Source organism: Acipenser ruthenus, chromosome 50 (genome assembly GCF_902713425.1).
Source record: "Acipenser ruthenus chromosome 50, fAciRut3.2 maternal haplotype, whole genome shotgun sequence".
In the NCBI taxonomy this organism is placed as follows: Eukaryota; Metazoa; Chordata; class Actinopteri; order Acipenseriformes; family Acipenseridae; genus Acipenser; species Acipenser ruthenus.
The window spans coordinates 4,807,380-4,820,837 of NC_081238.1; the positions used below are offsets into that span (position 1 = coordinate 4,807,380).

At 40.1% G+C, this 13,458-nt stretch overlaps 11 non-coding genes across 11 annotated transcripts; all 11 read left to right on the forward strand.

The window, feature by feature from the left end:
- The first annotated feature begins 51 nt into the window (after positions 1-51).
- Positions 52-123, forward strand: trnag-ucc (transfer RNA glycine (anticodon UCC)). The gene has a single exon. It is a non-coding gene; the product is annotated as a tRNA-Gly (tRNA).
- A 1,963-nt stretch (positions 124-2,086) lies between these two features.
- trnah-gug (transfer RNA histidin (anticodon GUG)) lies at positions 2,087-2,158 on the forward strand. The gene has a single exon. It is a non-coding gene; the product is annotated as a tRNA-His (tRNA).
- A 310-nt stretch (positions 2,159-2,468) lies between these two features.
- Positions 2,469-2,540, forward strand: trnag-ucc (transfer RNA glycine (anticodon UCC)). Its single transcript has one exon. It is a non-coding gene; the product is annotated as a tRNA-Gly (tRNA).
- Positions 2,541-4,506: 1,966 nt separating this feature from the next.
- On the forward strand, positions 4,507-4,578 carry trnah-gug (transfer RNA histidin (anticodon GUG)). Its single transcript has one exon. It is a non-coding gene; the product is annotated as a tRNA-His (tRNA).
- A 309-nt stretch (positions 4,579-4,887) lies between these two features.
- On the forward strand, positions 4,888-4,959 carry trnag-ucc (transfer RNA glycine (anticodon UCC)). The gene has a single exon. It is a non-coding gene; the product is annotated as a tRNA-Gly (tRNA).
- A 1,977-nt stretch (positions 4,960-6,936) lies between these two features.
- On the forward strand, positions 6,937-7,008 carry trnah-gug (transfer RNA histidin (anticodon GUG)). The gene has a single exon. It is a non-coding gene; the product is annotated as a tRNA-His (tRNA).
- Positions 7,009-7,318: 310 nt separating this feature from the next.
- On the forward strand, positions 7,319-7,390 carry trnag-ucc (transfer RNA glycine (anticodon UCC)). Its single transcript has one exon. It is a non-coding gene; the product is annotated as a tRNA-Gly (tRNA).
- A 1,977-nt stretch (positions 7,391-9,367) lies between these two features.
- trnah-gug (transfer RNA histidin (anticodon GUG)) lies at positions 9,368-9,439 on the forward strand. The gene has a single exon. It is a non-coding gene; the product is annotated as a tRNA-His (tRNA).
- Positions 9,440-9,749: 310 nt separating this feature from the next.
- On the forward strand, positions 9,750-9,821 carry trnag-ucc (transfer RNA glycine (anticodon UCC)). The gene has a single exon. It is a non-coding gene; the product is annotated as a tRNA-Gly (tRNA).
- A 1,963-nt stretch (positions 9,822-11,784) lies between these two features.
- On the forward strand, positions 11,785-11,856 carry trnah-gug (transfer RNA histidin (anticodon GUG)). The gene has a single exon. It is a non-coding gene; the product is annotated as a tRNA-His (tRNA).
- Positions 11,857-12,166: 310 nt separating this feature from the next.
- On the forward strand, positions 12,167-12,238 carry trnag-ucc (transfer RNA glycine (anticodon UCC)). Its single transcript has one exon. It is a non-coding gene; the product is annotated as a tRNA-Gly (tRNA).
- The last annotated feature ends 1,220 nt before the right edge of the window (positions 12,239-13,458 follow it).

A 13,458-nucleotide genomic window follows, 5' to 3' on the forward strand; every position in this document is an offset into this window, starting at 1 on the left:
CAACGTTACAGTGGCTTAATTCAATCTTTGAAGGTGATTTTGAGAACGGAGGCGTTGGTGGTATAGTGGTGAGCATAGCTGCCTTCCAAGCAGTTGACCCGGGTTCGATTCCCGGCCAACGCAAGTCTTTTTTGAACTTTTTCATTTAACATTGGAATAAAGCGTAATACATTCCCCAACTAATTTGCCTTACTGGTTAATAGTCTTAAATAACTTTGAAAGTATCACTGTGAGTTATAATGATCTGTGAGGTGATATTAGTCACTACATTAAGCCCCATCAAACGAATGTGTTCATTTGGAATCATGCATTGATAATGCGTTGTCGGGAAAACTGCAAATATGTATGGAAGCGTGAGTTGAATGATTAATCACATTCTAAGGATTGATATGGTCCTGTTGTTCGTCCTGCCACATAACAATGGCGTTGCAGTTACATGCGCTGCAAAATCAAATATTTAAAATTAAACAACCATCTGATAAAACTTACTGCAGCCGGATTGTTTTAGACACACATGAGCGCATGAAAAACATCAAACATATGTTACCAAAATAGTCATTGCTGTATGATGTACAGCAACTGTGAAATGAATGGTTTTATAATCTGTTATGTGAGACTTCTGTTGAATTTTTAAGCATTTGATTCCCTGTGTACACAAAGATGGCAGTCCTGATTTAACGAGTGGGCAAGCAGAGCTCTCGGTGACTGATTTTTCAGTCTTTTTCAGTCACGTGATTGAGCGCCTTCCCGGCAATGCATCGTAATTAGAAAAGAGTAATGCAAGATATTGAACACGGACACATCCGTGATTTGAACCCTGGAACTCGCGCACCCGAAGCAAGAATCATACCCCTAGATTAAACAGCCAAATGCTGGCGGCGATTTGGTTCCACGAGCTTCCAAAGAAGCGTAGACCTAGATGCTCTGTATTGAGGAATTTGTGTCACCTTGCTGTGTGCCTGTTAGGGGCAGTCTGATTTGCTTTACCTGGCGGCTAGCATTTCTATGGGCATCGAGAGGTGGTCGCTATAAATGAGGAAACTTGTTAAGATAGGATTTAGTTTCGATATGCATACATACACATAAAAAATAAACAAAACAAAACTGTGTTTCGTTGTTTTGCAAAGGGATGCACTGCAATTTGTTATATTTTATTTTATTCTTGCGAGCACGCAGCTGTTTTATATATTCATTTTAAATAGATTGGGGGAAATTGGTACTGTGTACTTTACAAATGTAATCTAGATTGTAACGAGACCATTCAAGTGCTGACGTTGTTGTCTACTTTGTATGTACCACAAAAAGAACAGATTTGCTGAACTGGTTAATTAACCTTACTATAAAAAACTGATAGATCCAAGTATTTTATATAAACTGCAATACTATAATATGTGGTAACTAGTTGAATTAACTTCACTATAAGAAACTGCTAGATTAAGAGTTTGTTTAATTGTATCATCTCTATATGTATCTACTAGCCAATTGTTAGATGGTGAAGTGAAAGTGGAATTGTCATATTGTTTACATTGTTGTTAATGTGCTTGAGATTTTGAAAACAATTATTAATTAAAACTTGTAAAGATTATTTTTGGAGTATGATTGCTTGATTTCTCCTGGATAAAAGAGTTTGTGCGGGAACCAACCACTCGAGGTCCTTGTCCTCAATAAACACACGGTGGCGTAGTGAAAATAACATACATTTCGCTATCTGTATATAAAGACCTGCTACACTTCAATACTACTGCCGCTACTCGGACACCACACACGGAATCATTGTAAACACACCGCCATAGCACAGGCTGCCGACCAGCCATACCGCCGCCGTCACGAGAGCCTCCCGTTCCCTTACATCCTGCTTCCTATTCCGCTCCCCCTTGTCTTTAAAACCAGCCTTTGAAATGAGCCAGGTAAAGGGGAATCATCCTCTGATTGGCGCAGGGAAAGAAACGAAAGATTCTAAAAATGAAAGTAGCCTAATTAAAACAATAAAACAAAACACATAGCAGCGACCTGCTGCAATTGTTCTGCCGTGTGTGTAGCACGGAGTGCCCAGCTGACAAAACAAACACGAGCTTCTCGGTAGTTCGCCGTGATCGTATAGTGGTTAGTACTTTGCGTTGTGGCCGCAACAACCCCGGTTCGAATCCGGGTCACGGCAGGTGCAATCCTCACACGGCAGAGAAGCTTGTTCTTTTTTTTCACACGCCATCTTCATGGCATGCACCTTTTTGAAAGAAAATAGAATACAATAATTGCTTCATCGTGTTAGTACAGGCATGATGCACACCAGCCTGCTGTGTATGAAATAATAATTACAGAAATAATCAATCTATAAACACCATAAAAATCTCCCACAAACACCAGTCGCTGTATTAACGCTTATCGAGTAGAGGCAAGACGGGACCTGTCCCAGCAGCCAACGTTACAGTGGCTTAATTCAATCTTTGAAGGTGATTTTGAGAACGGAGGCGTTGGTGGTATAGTGGTGAGCATAGCTGCCTTCCAAGCAGTTGACCCGGGTTCGATTCCCGGCCAACGCAAGTCTTTTTTGAACTTTTTCATTTAACATTGGAATAAAGCGTAATACATTCCCCAACTAATTTGCCTTACTGGTTAATAGTCTTAAAAGCATAACTTTGAAAGTATCACTGTGAGTTATAATGATCTGTGAGGTGATATTAGTCACTACACCCCATCAAACGAATGTGTTCATTTGGAATCATGCATTGATAATGCGTTGTCGGGAAAACTGCAAATATGTATGGAAGCGTGAGTTGAATGATTAATCACATTCTAAGGATTGATATGGTCCTGTTGTTCGTCCTGCCACATAACAATGGCGTTGCAGTTACATGCGCTGCAAAATCAAATATTTAAAATTAAACAACCATCTGATAAAACTTACTGCAGCCGGATTGTTTTAGACACACATGAGCGCATGAAAAACATCAAACATATGTTACCAAAATAGTCATTGCTGTATGATGTACAGCAACTGTGAAATGAATGGTTTTATAATCTGTTATGTGAGACTTCTGTTGAATTTTTAAGCATTTGATTCCCTGTGTACACAAAGATGGCAGTCCTGATTTAACGAGTGGGCAAGCAGAGCTCTCGGTGACTGATTTGTCAGTCTTTTTCAGTCACGTGATTGAGCGCCTTCCCGGCAATGCATCGTAATTAGAAAAGAGTAATGCAAGATATTGAACACGGACACATCCGGGATTTGAACCCTGGAACTCGCGCACCCGAAGCAAGAATCATACCCCTAGATTAAACAGCCAAATGCTGGCGGCGATTTGGTTCCACGAGCTTCCACGAGCTTCCAAAGAAGCGTAGACCTAGATGCTCTGTATTGAGGAATTTGTGTCACCTTGCTGTGTGCCTGTTAGGGGCAGTCTGATTTGCTTTACCTGGCGGCTAGCATTTCTATGGGCATCGAGAGGTGGTCGCTATAAATGAGGAAACTTGTTAAGATAGGATTTAGTTTCGATATGCATACATAAAAAATAAACAAAACAAAACTGTGTTTCGTTGTTTTGCAAAGGGATGCACTGCAATTTGTTATATTTTATTTTATTCTTGCGAGCACGCAGCTGTTTTATATATTCATTTTAAATAGATTGGGGGAAATTGGTACTGTGTACTTTACAAATGTAATCTAGATTGTAACGAGACCATTCAAGTGCTGACGTTGTTGTCTACTTTGTATGTACCACAAAAAGAACAGATTTGCTGAACTGGTTAATTAACCTTACTATAAAAAACTGATAGATCCAAGTATTTTATATAAACTGCAATACTATAATATGTGGTAACTAGTTGAATTAACTTCACTATAAGAAACTGCTAGATTAAGAGTTTGTTTAATTGTATCATCTCTATATGTATCTACTAGACAATTGTTAGATGGTGAAGTGAAAGTGGAATTGTCATATTGTTTACATTGTTGTTAATGTGCTTGAGATTTTGAAAACAATTATTAATTAAAACTTGTAAAGATTATTTTTGGAGTATGATTGCTTGATTTCTCCTGGATAAAAGAGTTTGTGCGGGAACCAACCACTCGAGGTCCTTGTCCTCAATAAACACACGGTGGCGTAGTGAAAATAACATAAATTTCGCTATCTGTATATAAAGACCTGCTACACTTCAATACTACTGCCGCTACTCGGACACCACACACGGAATCATTGTAAACACACCGCCATAGCACAGGCTGCCGACCAGCCATACCGCCGCCGTCACGAGAGCCTCCCGTTCCCTTACATCCTGCTTCCTATTCCGCTCCCCCTTGTCTTTAAAACCAGCCTTTGAAATGAGCCAGGTAAAGGGGAATCATCCTCTGATTGGCGCAGGGAAAGAAACGAAAGATTCTAAAAATGAAAGTAGCCTAATTAAAACAATAAAACAAAACACATAGCAGCGACCTGCTGCAATTGTTCTGCCGTGTGTGTAGCACGGAGTGCCCAGCTGACAAAACAAACACGAGCTTCTCGGTAGTTCGCCGTGATCGTATAGTGGTTAGTACTTTGCGTTGTGGCCGCAACAACCCCGGTTCGAATCCGGGTCACGGCAGGTGCAATCCTCACACGGCAGAGAAGCTTGTTCTTTTTTTCACACGCCATCTTCATGGCATGCACCTTTTTGAAAGAAAATAGAATACAATAATTGCTTCATCGTGTTAGTACAGGCATGATGCACACCAGCCTGCTGTGTATGAAATAATAATTACAGAAATAATCAATCTATAAACACCATAAAAATCTCCCACAAACACCAGTCGCTGTATTAACGCTTATCGAGTAGAGGCAAGACGGGACCTGTCCCAGCAGCCAACGTTACAGTGGCTTAATTCAATCTTTGAAGGTGATTTTGAGAACGGAGGCGTTGGTGGTATAGTGGTGAGCATAGCTGCCTTCCAAGCAGTTGACCCGGGTTCGATTCCCGGCCAACGCAAGTCTTTTTTGAACTTTTTCATTTAACATTGGAATAAAGCGTAATACATTCCCCAACTAATTTGCCTTACTGGTTAATAGTCTTAAAAGCATAACTTTGAAAGTATCACTGTGAGTTATAATGATCTGTGAGGTGATATTAGTCACTACATTAAGCCCCATCAAACGAATGTGTTCATTTGGAATCATGCATTGATAATGCGTTGTCGGGAAAACTGCAAATATGTATGGAAGCGTGAGTTGAATGATTAATCACATTCTAAGGATTGATATGGTCCTGTTGTTCGTCCTGCCACATAACAATGGCGTTGCAGTTACATGCGCTGCAAAATCAAATATTTAAAATTAAACAACCATCTGATAAAACTTACTGCAGCCGGATTGTTTTAGACACACATGAGCGCATGAAAAACATCAAACATATGTTACCAAAATAGTCATTGCTGTATGATGTATAGCAACTGTGAAATGAATGGTTTTATAATCTGTTATGTGAGACTTCTGTTGAATTTTTAAGCATTTGATTCCCTGTGTACACAAAGATGGCAGTCCTGATTTAACGAGTGGGCAAGCAGAGCTCTCGGTGACTGATTTTTCAGTCTTTTTCAGTCACGTGATTGAGCGCCTTCCCGGCAATGCATCGTAATTAGAAAAGAGTAATGCAAGATATTGAACACGGACACATCCGTGATTTGAACCCTGGAACTCGCGCACCCGAAGCAAGAATCATACCCCTAGATTAAACAGCCAAATGCTGGCGGCGATTTGGTTCCACGAGCTTCCACGAGCTTCCAAAGAAGCGTAGACCTAGATGCTCTGTATTGAGGAATTTGTGTCACCTTGCTGTGTGCCTGTTAGGGGCAGTCTGATTTGCTTTACCTGGCGGCTAGCATTTCTATGGGCATCGAGAGGTGGTCGCTATAAATGAGGAAACTTGTTAAGATAGGATTTAGTTTCGATATGCATACATACACATAAAAAATAAACAAAACAAAACTGTGTTTCGTTGTTTTGCAAAGGGATGCACTGCAATTTGTTATATTTTATTTTATTCTTGCGAGCACGCAGCTGTTTTATATATTCATTTTAAATAGATTGGGGGAAATTGGTACTGTGTACTTTACAAATGTAATCTAGATTGTAACGAGACCATTCAAGTGCTGACGTTGTTGTCTACTTTGTATGTACCACAAAAAGAACAGATTTGCTGAACTGGTTAATTAACCTTACTATAAAAAACTGATAGATCCAAGTATTTTATATAAACTGCAATACTATAATATGTGGTAACTAGTTGAATTAACTTCACTATAAGAAACTGCTAGATTAAGAGTTTGTTTAATTGTATCATCTCTATATGTATCTACTAGCCAATTGTTAGATGGTGAAGTGAAAGTGGAATTGTCATATTGTTTACATTGTTGTTAATGTGCTTGAGATTTTGAAAACAATTATTAATTAAAACTTGTAAAGATTATTTTTGGAGTATGATTGCTTGATTTCTCCTGGATAAAAGAGTTTGTGCGGGAACCAACCACTCGAGGTCCTTGTCCTCAATAAACACACGGTGGCGTAGTGAAAATAACATACATTTCGCTATCTGTATATAAAGACCTGCTACACTTCAATACTACTGCCGCTACTCGGACACCACACACGGAATCATTGTAAACACACCGCCATAGCACAGGCTGCCGACCAGCCATACCGCCGCCGTCACGAGAGCCTCCCGTTCCCTTACATCCTGCTTCCTATTCCGCTCCCCCTTGTCTTTAAAACCAGCCTTTGAAATGAGCCAGGTAAAGGGGAATCATCCTCTGATTGGCGCAGGGAAAGAAACGAAAGATTCTAAAAATGAAAGTAGCCTAATTAAAACAATAAAACAAAACACATAGCAGCGACCTGCGGCAATTGTCCTGCCGTGTGTGTAGCACGGAGTGCCCAGCTGACAAAACAAACACGAGCTTCTCGGTAGTTCGCCGTGATCGTATAGTGGTTAGTACTTTGCGTTGTGGCCGCAACAACCCCGGTTCGAATCCGGGTCACGGCAGGTGCAATCCTCACACGGCAGAGAAGCTTGTTCGTTTTTTTCACACGCCATCTTCATGGCATGCACCTTTTTGAAAGAAAATAGAATACAATAATTGCTTCATCGTGTTAGTACAGGCATGATGCACACCAGCCTGCTGTGTATGAAATAATAATTACAGAAATAATCAATCTATAAACACCATAAAAATCTCCCACAAACACCAGTCGCTGTATTAACGCTTATCGAGTAGAGGCAAGACGGGACCTGTCCCAGCAGCCAACGTTACAGTGGCTTAATTCAATCTTTGAAGGTGATTTTGAGAACGGAGGCGTTGGTGGTATAGTGGTGAGCATAGCTGCCTTCCAAGCAGTTGACCCGGGTTCGATTCCCGGCCAACGCAAGTCTTTTTTGAACTTTTTCATTTAACATTGGAATAAAGCGTAATACATTCCCCAACTAATTTGCCTTACTGGTTAATAGTCTTAAAAGCATAACTTTGAAAGTATCACTGTGAGTTATAATGATCTGTGAGGTGATATTAGTCACTACATTAAGCCCCATCAAACGAATGTGTTCATTTGGAATCATGCATTGATAATGCGTTGTCGGGAAAACTGCAAATATGTATGGAAGCGTGAGTTGAATGATTAATCACATTCTAAGGATTGATATGGTCCTGTTGTTCGTCCTGCCACATAACAATGGCGTTGCAGTTACATGCGCTGCAAAATCAAATATTTAAAATTAAACAACCATCTGATAAAACTTACTGCAGCCGGATTGTTTTAGACACACATGAGCGCATGAAAAACATCAAACATATGTTACCAAAATAGTCATTGCTGTATGATGTATAGCAACTGTGAAATGAATGGTTTTATAATCTGTTATGTGAGACTTCTGTTGAATTTTTAAGCATTTGATTCCCTGTGTACACAAAGATGGCAGTCCTGATTTAACGAGTGGGCAAGCAGAGCTCTCGGTGACTGATTTTTCAGTCTTTTTCAGTCACGTGATTGAGCGCCTTCCCGGCAATGCATCGTAATTAGAAAAGAGTAATGCAAGATATTGAACACGGACACATCCGTGATTTGAACCCTGGAACTCGCGCACCCGAAGCAAGAATCATACCCCTAGATTAAACAGCCAAATGCTGGCGGCGATTTGGTTCCACGAGCTTCCACGAGCTTCCAAAGAAGCGTAGACCTAGATGCTCTGTATTGAGGAATTTGTGTCACCTTGCTGTGTGCCTGTTAGGGGCAGTCTGATTTGCTTTACCTGGCGGCTAGCATTTCTATGGGCATCGAGAGGTGGTCGCTATAAATGAGGAAACTTGTTAAGATAGGATTTAGTTTCGATATGCATACATACACATAAAAAATAAACAAAACAAAACTGTGTTTCGTTGTTTTGCAAAGGGATGCACTGCAATTTGTTATATTTTATTTTATTCTTGCGAGCACGCAGCTGTTTTATATATTCATTTTAAATAGATTGGGGGAAATTGGTACTGTGTACTTTACAAATGTAATCTAGATTGTAACGAGACCATTCAAGTGCTGACGTTGTTGTCTACTTTGTATGTACCACAAAAAGAACAGATTTGCTGAACTGGTTAATTAACCTTACTATAAAAAACTGATAGATCCAAGTATTTTATATAAACTGCAATACTATAATATGTGGTAACTAGTTGAATTAACTTCACTATAAGAAACTGCTAGATTAAGAGTTTGTTTAATTGTATCATCTCTATATGTATCTAGTAGACAATTGTTAGATGGTGAAGTGAAAGTGGAATTGTCATATTGTTTACATTGTTGTTAATGTGCTTGAGATTTTGAAAACAATTATTAATTAAAACTTGTAAAGATTATTTTTGGAGTATGATTGCTTGATTTCTCCTGGATAAAAGAGTTTGTGCGGGAACCAACCACTCGAGGTCCTTGTCCTCAATAAACACACGGTGGCGTAGTGAAAATAACATACATTTCGCTATCTGTATATAAAGACCTGCTACACTTCAATACTACTGCCGCTACTCGGACACCACACACGGAATCATTGTAAACACACCGCCATAGCACAGGCTGCCGACCAGCCATACCGCCGCCGTCACGAGAGCCTCCCGTTCCCTTACATCCTGCTTCCTATTCCGCTCCCCCTTGTCTTTAAAACCAGCCTTTGAAATGAGCCAGGTAAAGGGGAATCATCCTCTGATTGGCGCAGGGAAAGAAACGAAAGATTCTAAAAATGAAAGTAGCCTAATTAAAACAATAAAACAAAACACATAGCAGCGACCTGCTGCAATTGTTCTGCCGTGTGTGTAGCACGGAGTGCCCAGCTGACAAAACAAACACGAGCTTCTCGGTAGTTCGCCGTGATCGTATAGTGGTTAGTACTTTGCGTTGTGGCCGCAACAACCCCGGTTCGAATCCGGGTCACGGCAGGTGCAATCCTCACACGGCAGAGAAGCTTGTTCTTTTTTTTCACACGCCATCTTCATGGCATGCACCTTTTTGAAAGAAAATAGAATACAATAATTGCTTCATCGTGTTAGTACAGGCATGATGCACACCAGCCTGCTGTGTATGAAATAATAATTACAGAAATAATCAATCTATAAACACCATAAAAATCTCCCACAAACACCAGTCGCTGTATTAACGCTTATCGAGTAGAGGCAAGACGGGACCTGTCCCAGCAGCCAACGTTACAGTGGCTTAATTCAATCTTTGAAGGTGATTTTGAGAACGGAGGCGTTGGTGGTATAGTGGTGAGCATAGCTGCCTTCCAAGCAGTTGACCCGGGTTCGATTCCCGGCCAACGCAAGTCTTTTTTGAACTTTTTCATTTAACATTGGAATAAAGCGTAATACATTCCCCAACTAATTTGCCTTACTGGTTAATAGTCTTAAATAACTTTGAAAGTATCACTGTGAGTTATAATGATCTGTGAGGTGATATTAGTCACTACATTAAGCCCCATCAAACGAATGTGTTCATTTGGAATCATGCATTGATAATGCGTTGTCGGGAAAACTGCAAATATGTATGGAAGCGTGAGTTGAATGATTAATCACATTCTAAGGATTGATATGGTCCTGTTGTTCGTCCTGCCACATAACAATGGCGTTGCAGTTACATGCGCTGCAAAATCAAATATTTAAAATTAAACAACCATCTGATAAAACTTACTGCAGCCGGATTGTTTTAGACACACATGAGCGCATGAAAAACATCAAACATATGTTACCAAAATAGTCATTGCTGTATGATGTACAGCAACTGTGAAATGAATGGTTTTATAATCTGTTATGTGAGACTTCTGTTGAATTTTTAAGCATTTGATTCCCTGTGTACACAAAGATGGCAGTCCTGATTTAACGAGTGGGCAAGCAGAGCTCTCGGTGACTGATTTTTCAGTCTTTTTCAGTCACGTGATTGAGCGCCTTCCCGGCAATGCATCGTAATTAGAAAAGAGTAATGCAAGATATTGAACACGGACACATCCGTGATTTGAACCCTGGAACTCGCGCACCCGAAGCAAGAATCATACCCCTAGATTAAACAGCCAAATGCTGGCGGCGATTTGGTTCCACGAGCTTCCAAAGAAGCGTAGACCTAGATGCTCTGTATTGAGGAATTTGTGTCACCTTGCTGTGTGCCTGTTAGGGGCAGTCTGATTTGCTTTACCTGGCGGCTAGCATTTCTATGGGCATCGAGAGGTGGTCGCTATAAATGAGGAAACTTGTTAAGATAGGATTTAGTTTCGATATGCATACATACACATAAAAAATAAACAAAACAAAACTGTGTTTCGTTGTTTTGCAAAGGGATGCACTGCAATTTGTTATATTTTATTTTATTCTTGCGAGCACGCAGCTGTTTTATATATTCATTTTAAATAGATTGGGGGAAATTGGTACTGTGTACTTTACAAATGTAATCTAGATTGTAACGAGACCATTCAAGTGCTGACGTTGTTGTCTACTTTGTATGTACCACAAAAAGAACAGATTTGCTGAACTGGTTAATTAACCTTACTATAAAAAACTGATAGATCCAAGTATTTTATATAAACTGCAATACTATAATATGTGGTAACTAGTTGAATTAACTTCACTATAAGAAACTGCTAGATTAAGAGTTTGTTTAATTGTATCATCTCTATATGTATCTACTAGCCAATTGTTAGATGGTGAAGTGAAAGTGGAATTGTCATATTGTTTACATTGTTGTTAATGTGCTTGAGATTTTGAAAACAATTATTAATTAAAACTTGTAAAGATTATTTTTGGAGTATGATTGCTTGATTTCTCCTGGATAAAAGAGTTTGTGCGGGAACCAACCACTCGAGGTCCTTGTCCTCAATAAACACACGGTGGCGTAGTGAAAATAACATACATTTCGCTATCTGTATATAAAGACCTGCTACACTTCAATACTACTGCCGCTACTCGGACACCACACACGGAATCATTGTAAACACACCGCCATAGCACAGGCTGCCGACCAGCCATACCGCCGCCGTCACGAGAGCCTCCCGTTCCCTTACATCCTGCTTCCTATTCCGCTCCCCCTTGTCTTTAAAACCAGCCTTTGAAATGAGCCAGGTAAAGGGGAATCATCCTCTGATTGGCGCAGGGAAAGAAACGAAAGATTCTAAAAATGAAAGTAGCCTAATTAAAACAATAAAACAAAACACATAGCAGCGACCTGCTGCAATTGTTCTGCCGTGTGTGTAGCACGGAGTGCCCAGCTGACAAAACAAACACGAGCTTCTCGGTAGTTCGCCGTGATCGTATAGTGGTTAGTACTTTGCGTTGTGGCCGCAACAACCCCGGTTCGAATCCGGGTCACGGCAGGTGCAATCCTCACACGGCAGAGAAGCTTGTTCTTTTTTTTCACACGCCATCTTCATGGCATGCACCTTTTTGAAAGAAAATAGAATACAATAATTGCTTCATCGTGTTAGTACAGGCATGATGCACACCAGCCTGCTGTGTATGAAATAATAATTACAGAAATAATCAATCTATAAACACCATAAAAATCTCCCACAAACACCAGTCGCTGTATTAACGCTTATCGAGTAGAGGCAAGACGGGACCTGTCCCAGCAGCCAACGTTACAGTGGCTTAATTCAATCTTTGAAGGTGATTTTGAGAACGGAGGCGTTGGTGGTATAGTGGTGAGCATAGCTGCCTTCCAAGCAGTTGACCCGGGTTCGATTCCCGGCCAACGCAAGTCTTTTTTGAACTTTTTCATTTAACATTGGAATAAAGCGTAATACATTCCCCAACTAATTTGCCTTACTGGTTAATAGTCTTAAAAGCATAACTTTGAAAGTATCACTGTGAGTTATAATGATCTGTGAGGTGATATTAGTCACTACACCCCATCAAACGAATGTGTTCATTTGGAATCATGCATTGATAATGCGTTGTCGGGAAAACTGCAAATATGTATGGAAGCGTGAGTTGAATGATTAATCACATTCTAAGGATTGATATGGTCCTGTTGTTCGTCCTGCCACATAACAATGGCGTTGCAGTTACATGCGCTGCAAAATCAAATATTTAAAATTAAACAACCATCTGATAAAACTTACTGCAGCCGGATTGTTTTAGACACACATGAGCGCATGAAAAACATCAAACATATGTTACCAAAATAGTCATTGCTGTATGATGTACAGCAACTGTGAAATGAATGGTTTTATAATCTGTTATGTGAGACTTCTGTTGAATTTTTAAGCATTTGATTCCCTGTGTACACAAAGATGGCAGTCCTGATTTAACGAGTGGGCAAGCAGAGCTCTCGGTGACTGATTTTTCAGTCTTTTTCAGTCACGTGATTGAGCGCCTTCCCGGCAATGCATCGTAATTAGAAAAGAGTAATGCAAGATATTGAACACGGACACATCCGGGATTTGAACCCTGGAACTCGCGCACCCGAAGCAAGAATCATACCCCTAGATTAAACAGCCAAATGCTGGCGGCGATTTGGTTCCACGAGCTTCCACGAGCTTCCAAAGAAGCGTAGACCTAGATGCTCTGTATTGAGGAATTTGTGTCACCTTGCTGTGTGCCTGTTAGGGGCAGTCTGATTTGCTTTACCTGGCGGCTAGCATTTCTATGGGCATCGAGAGGTGGTCGCTATAAATGAGGAAACTTGTTAAGATAGGATTTAGTTTCGATATGCATACATACACATAAAAAATAAACAAAACAAAACTGTGTTTCGTTGTTTTGCAAAGGGATGCACTGCAATTTGTTATATTTTATTTTATTCTTGCGAGCACGCAGCTGTTTTATATATTCATTTTAAATAGATTGGGGGAAATTGGTACTGTGTACTTTACAAATGTAATCTAGATTGTAACGAGACCATTCAAGTGCTGACGTTGTTGTCTACTTTGTATGTACCACAAAAAGAACAGATTTGCTGAACTGGTTAATTAACC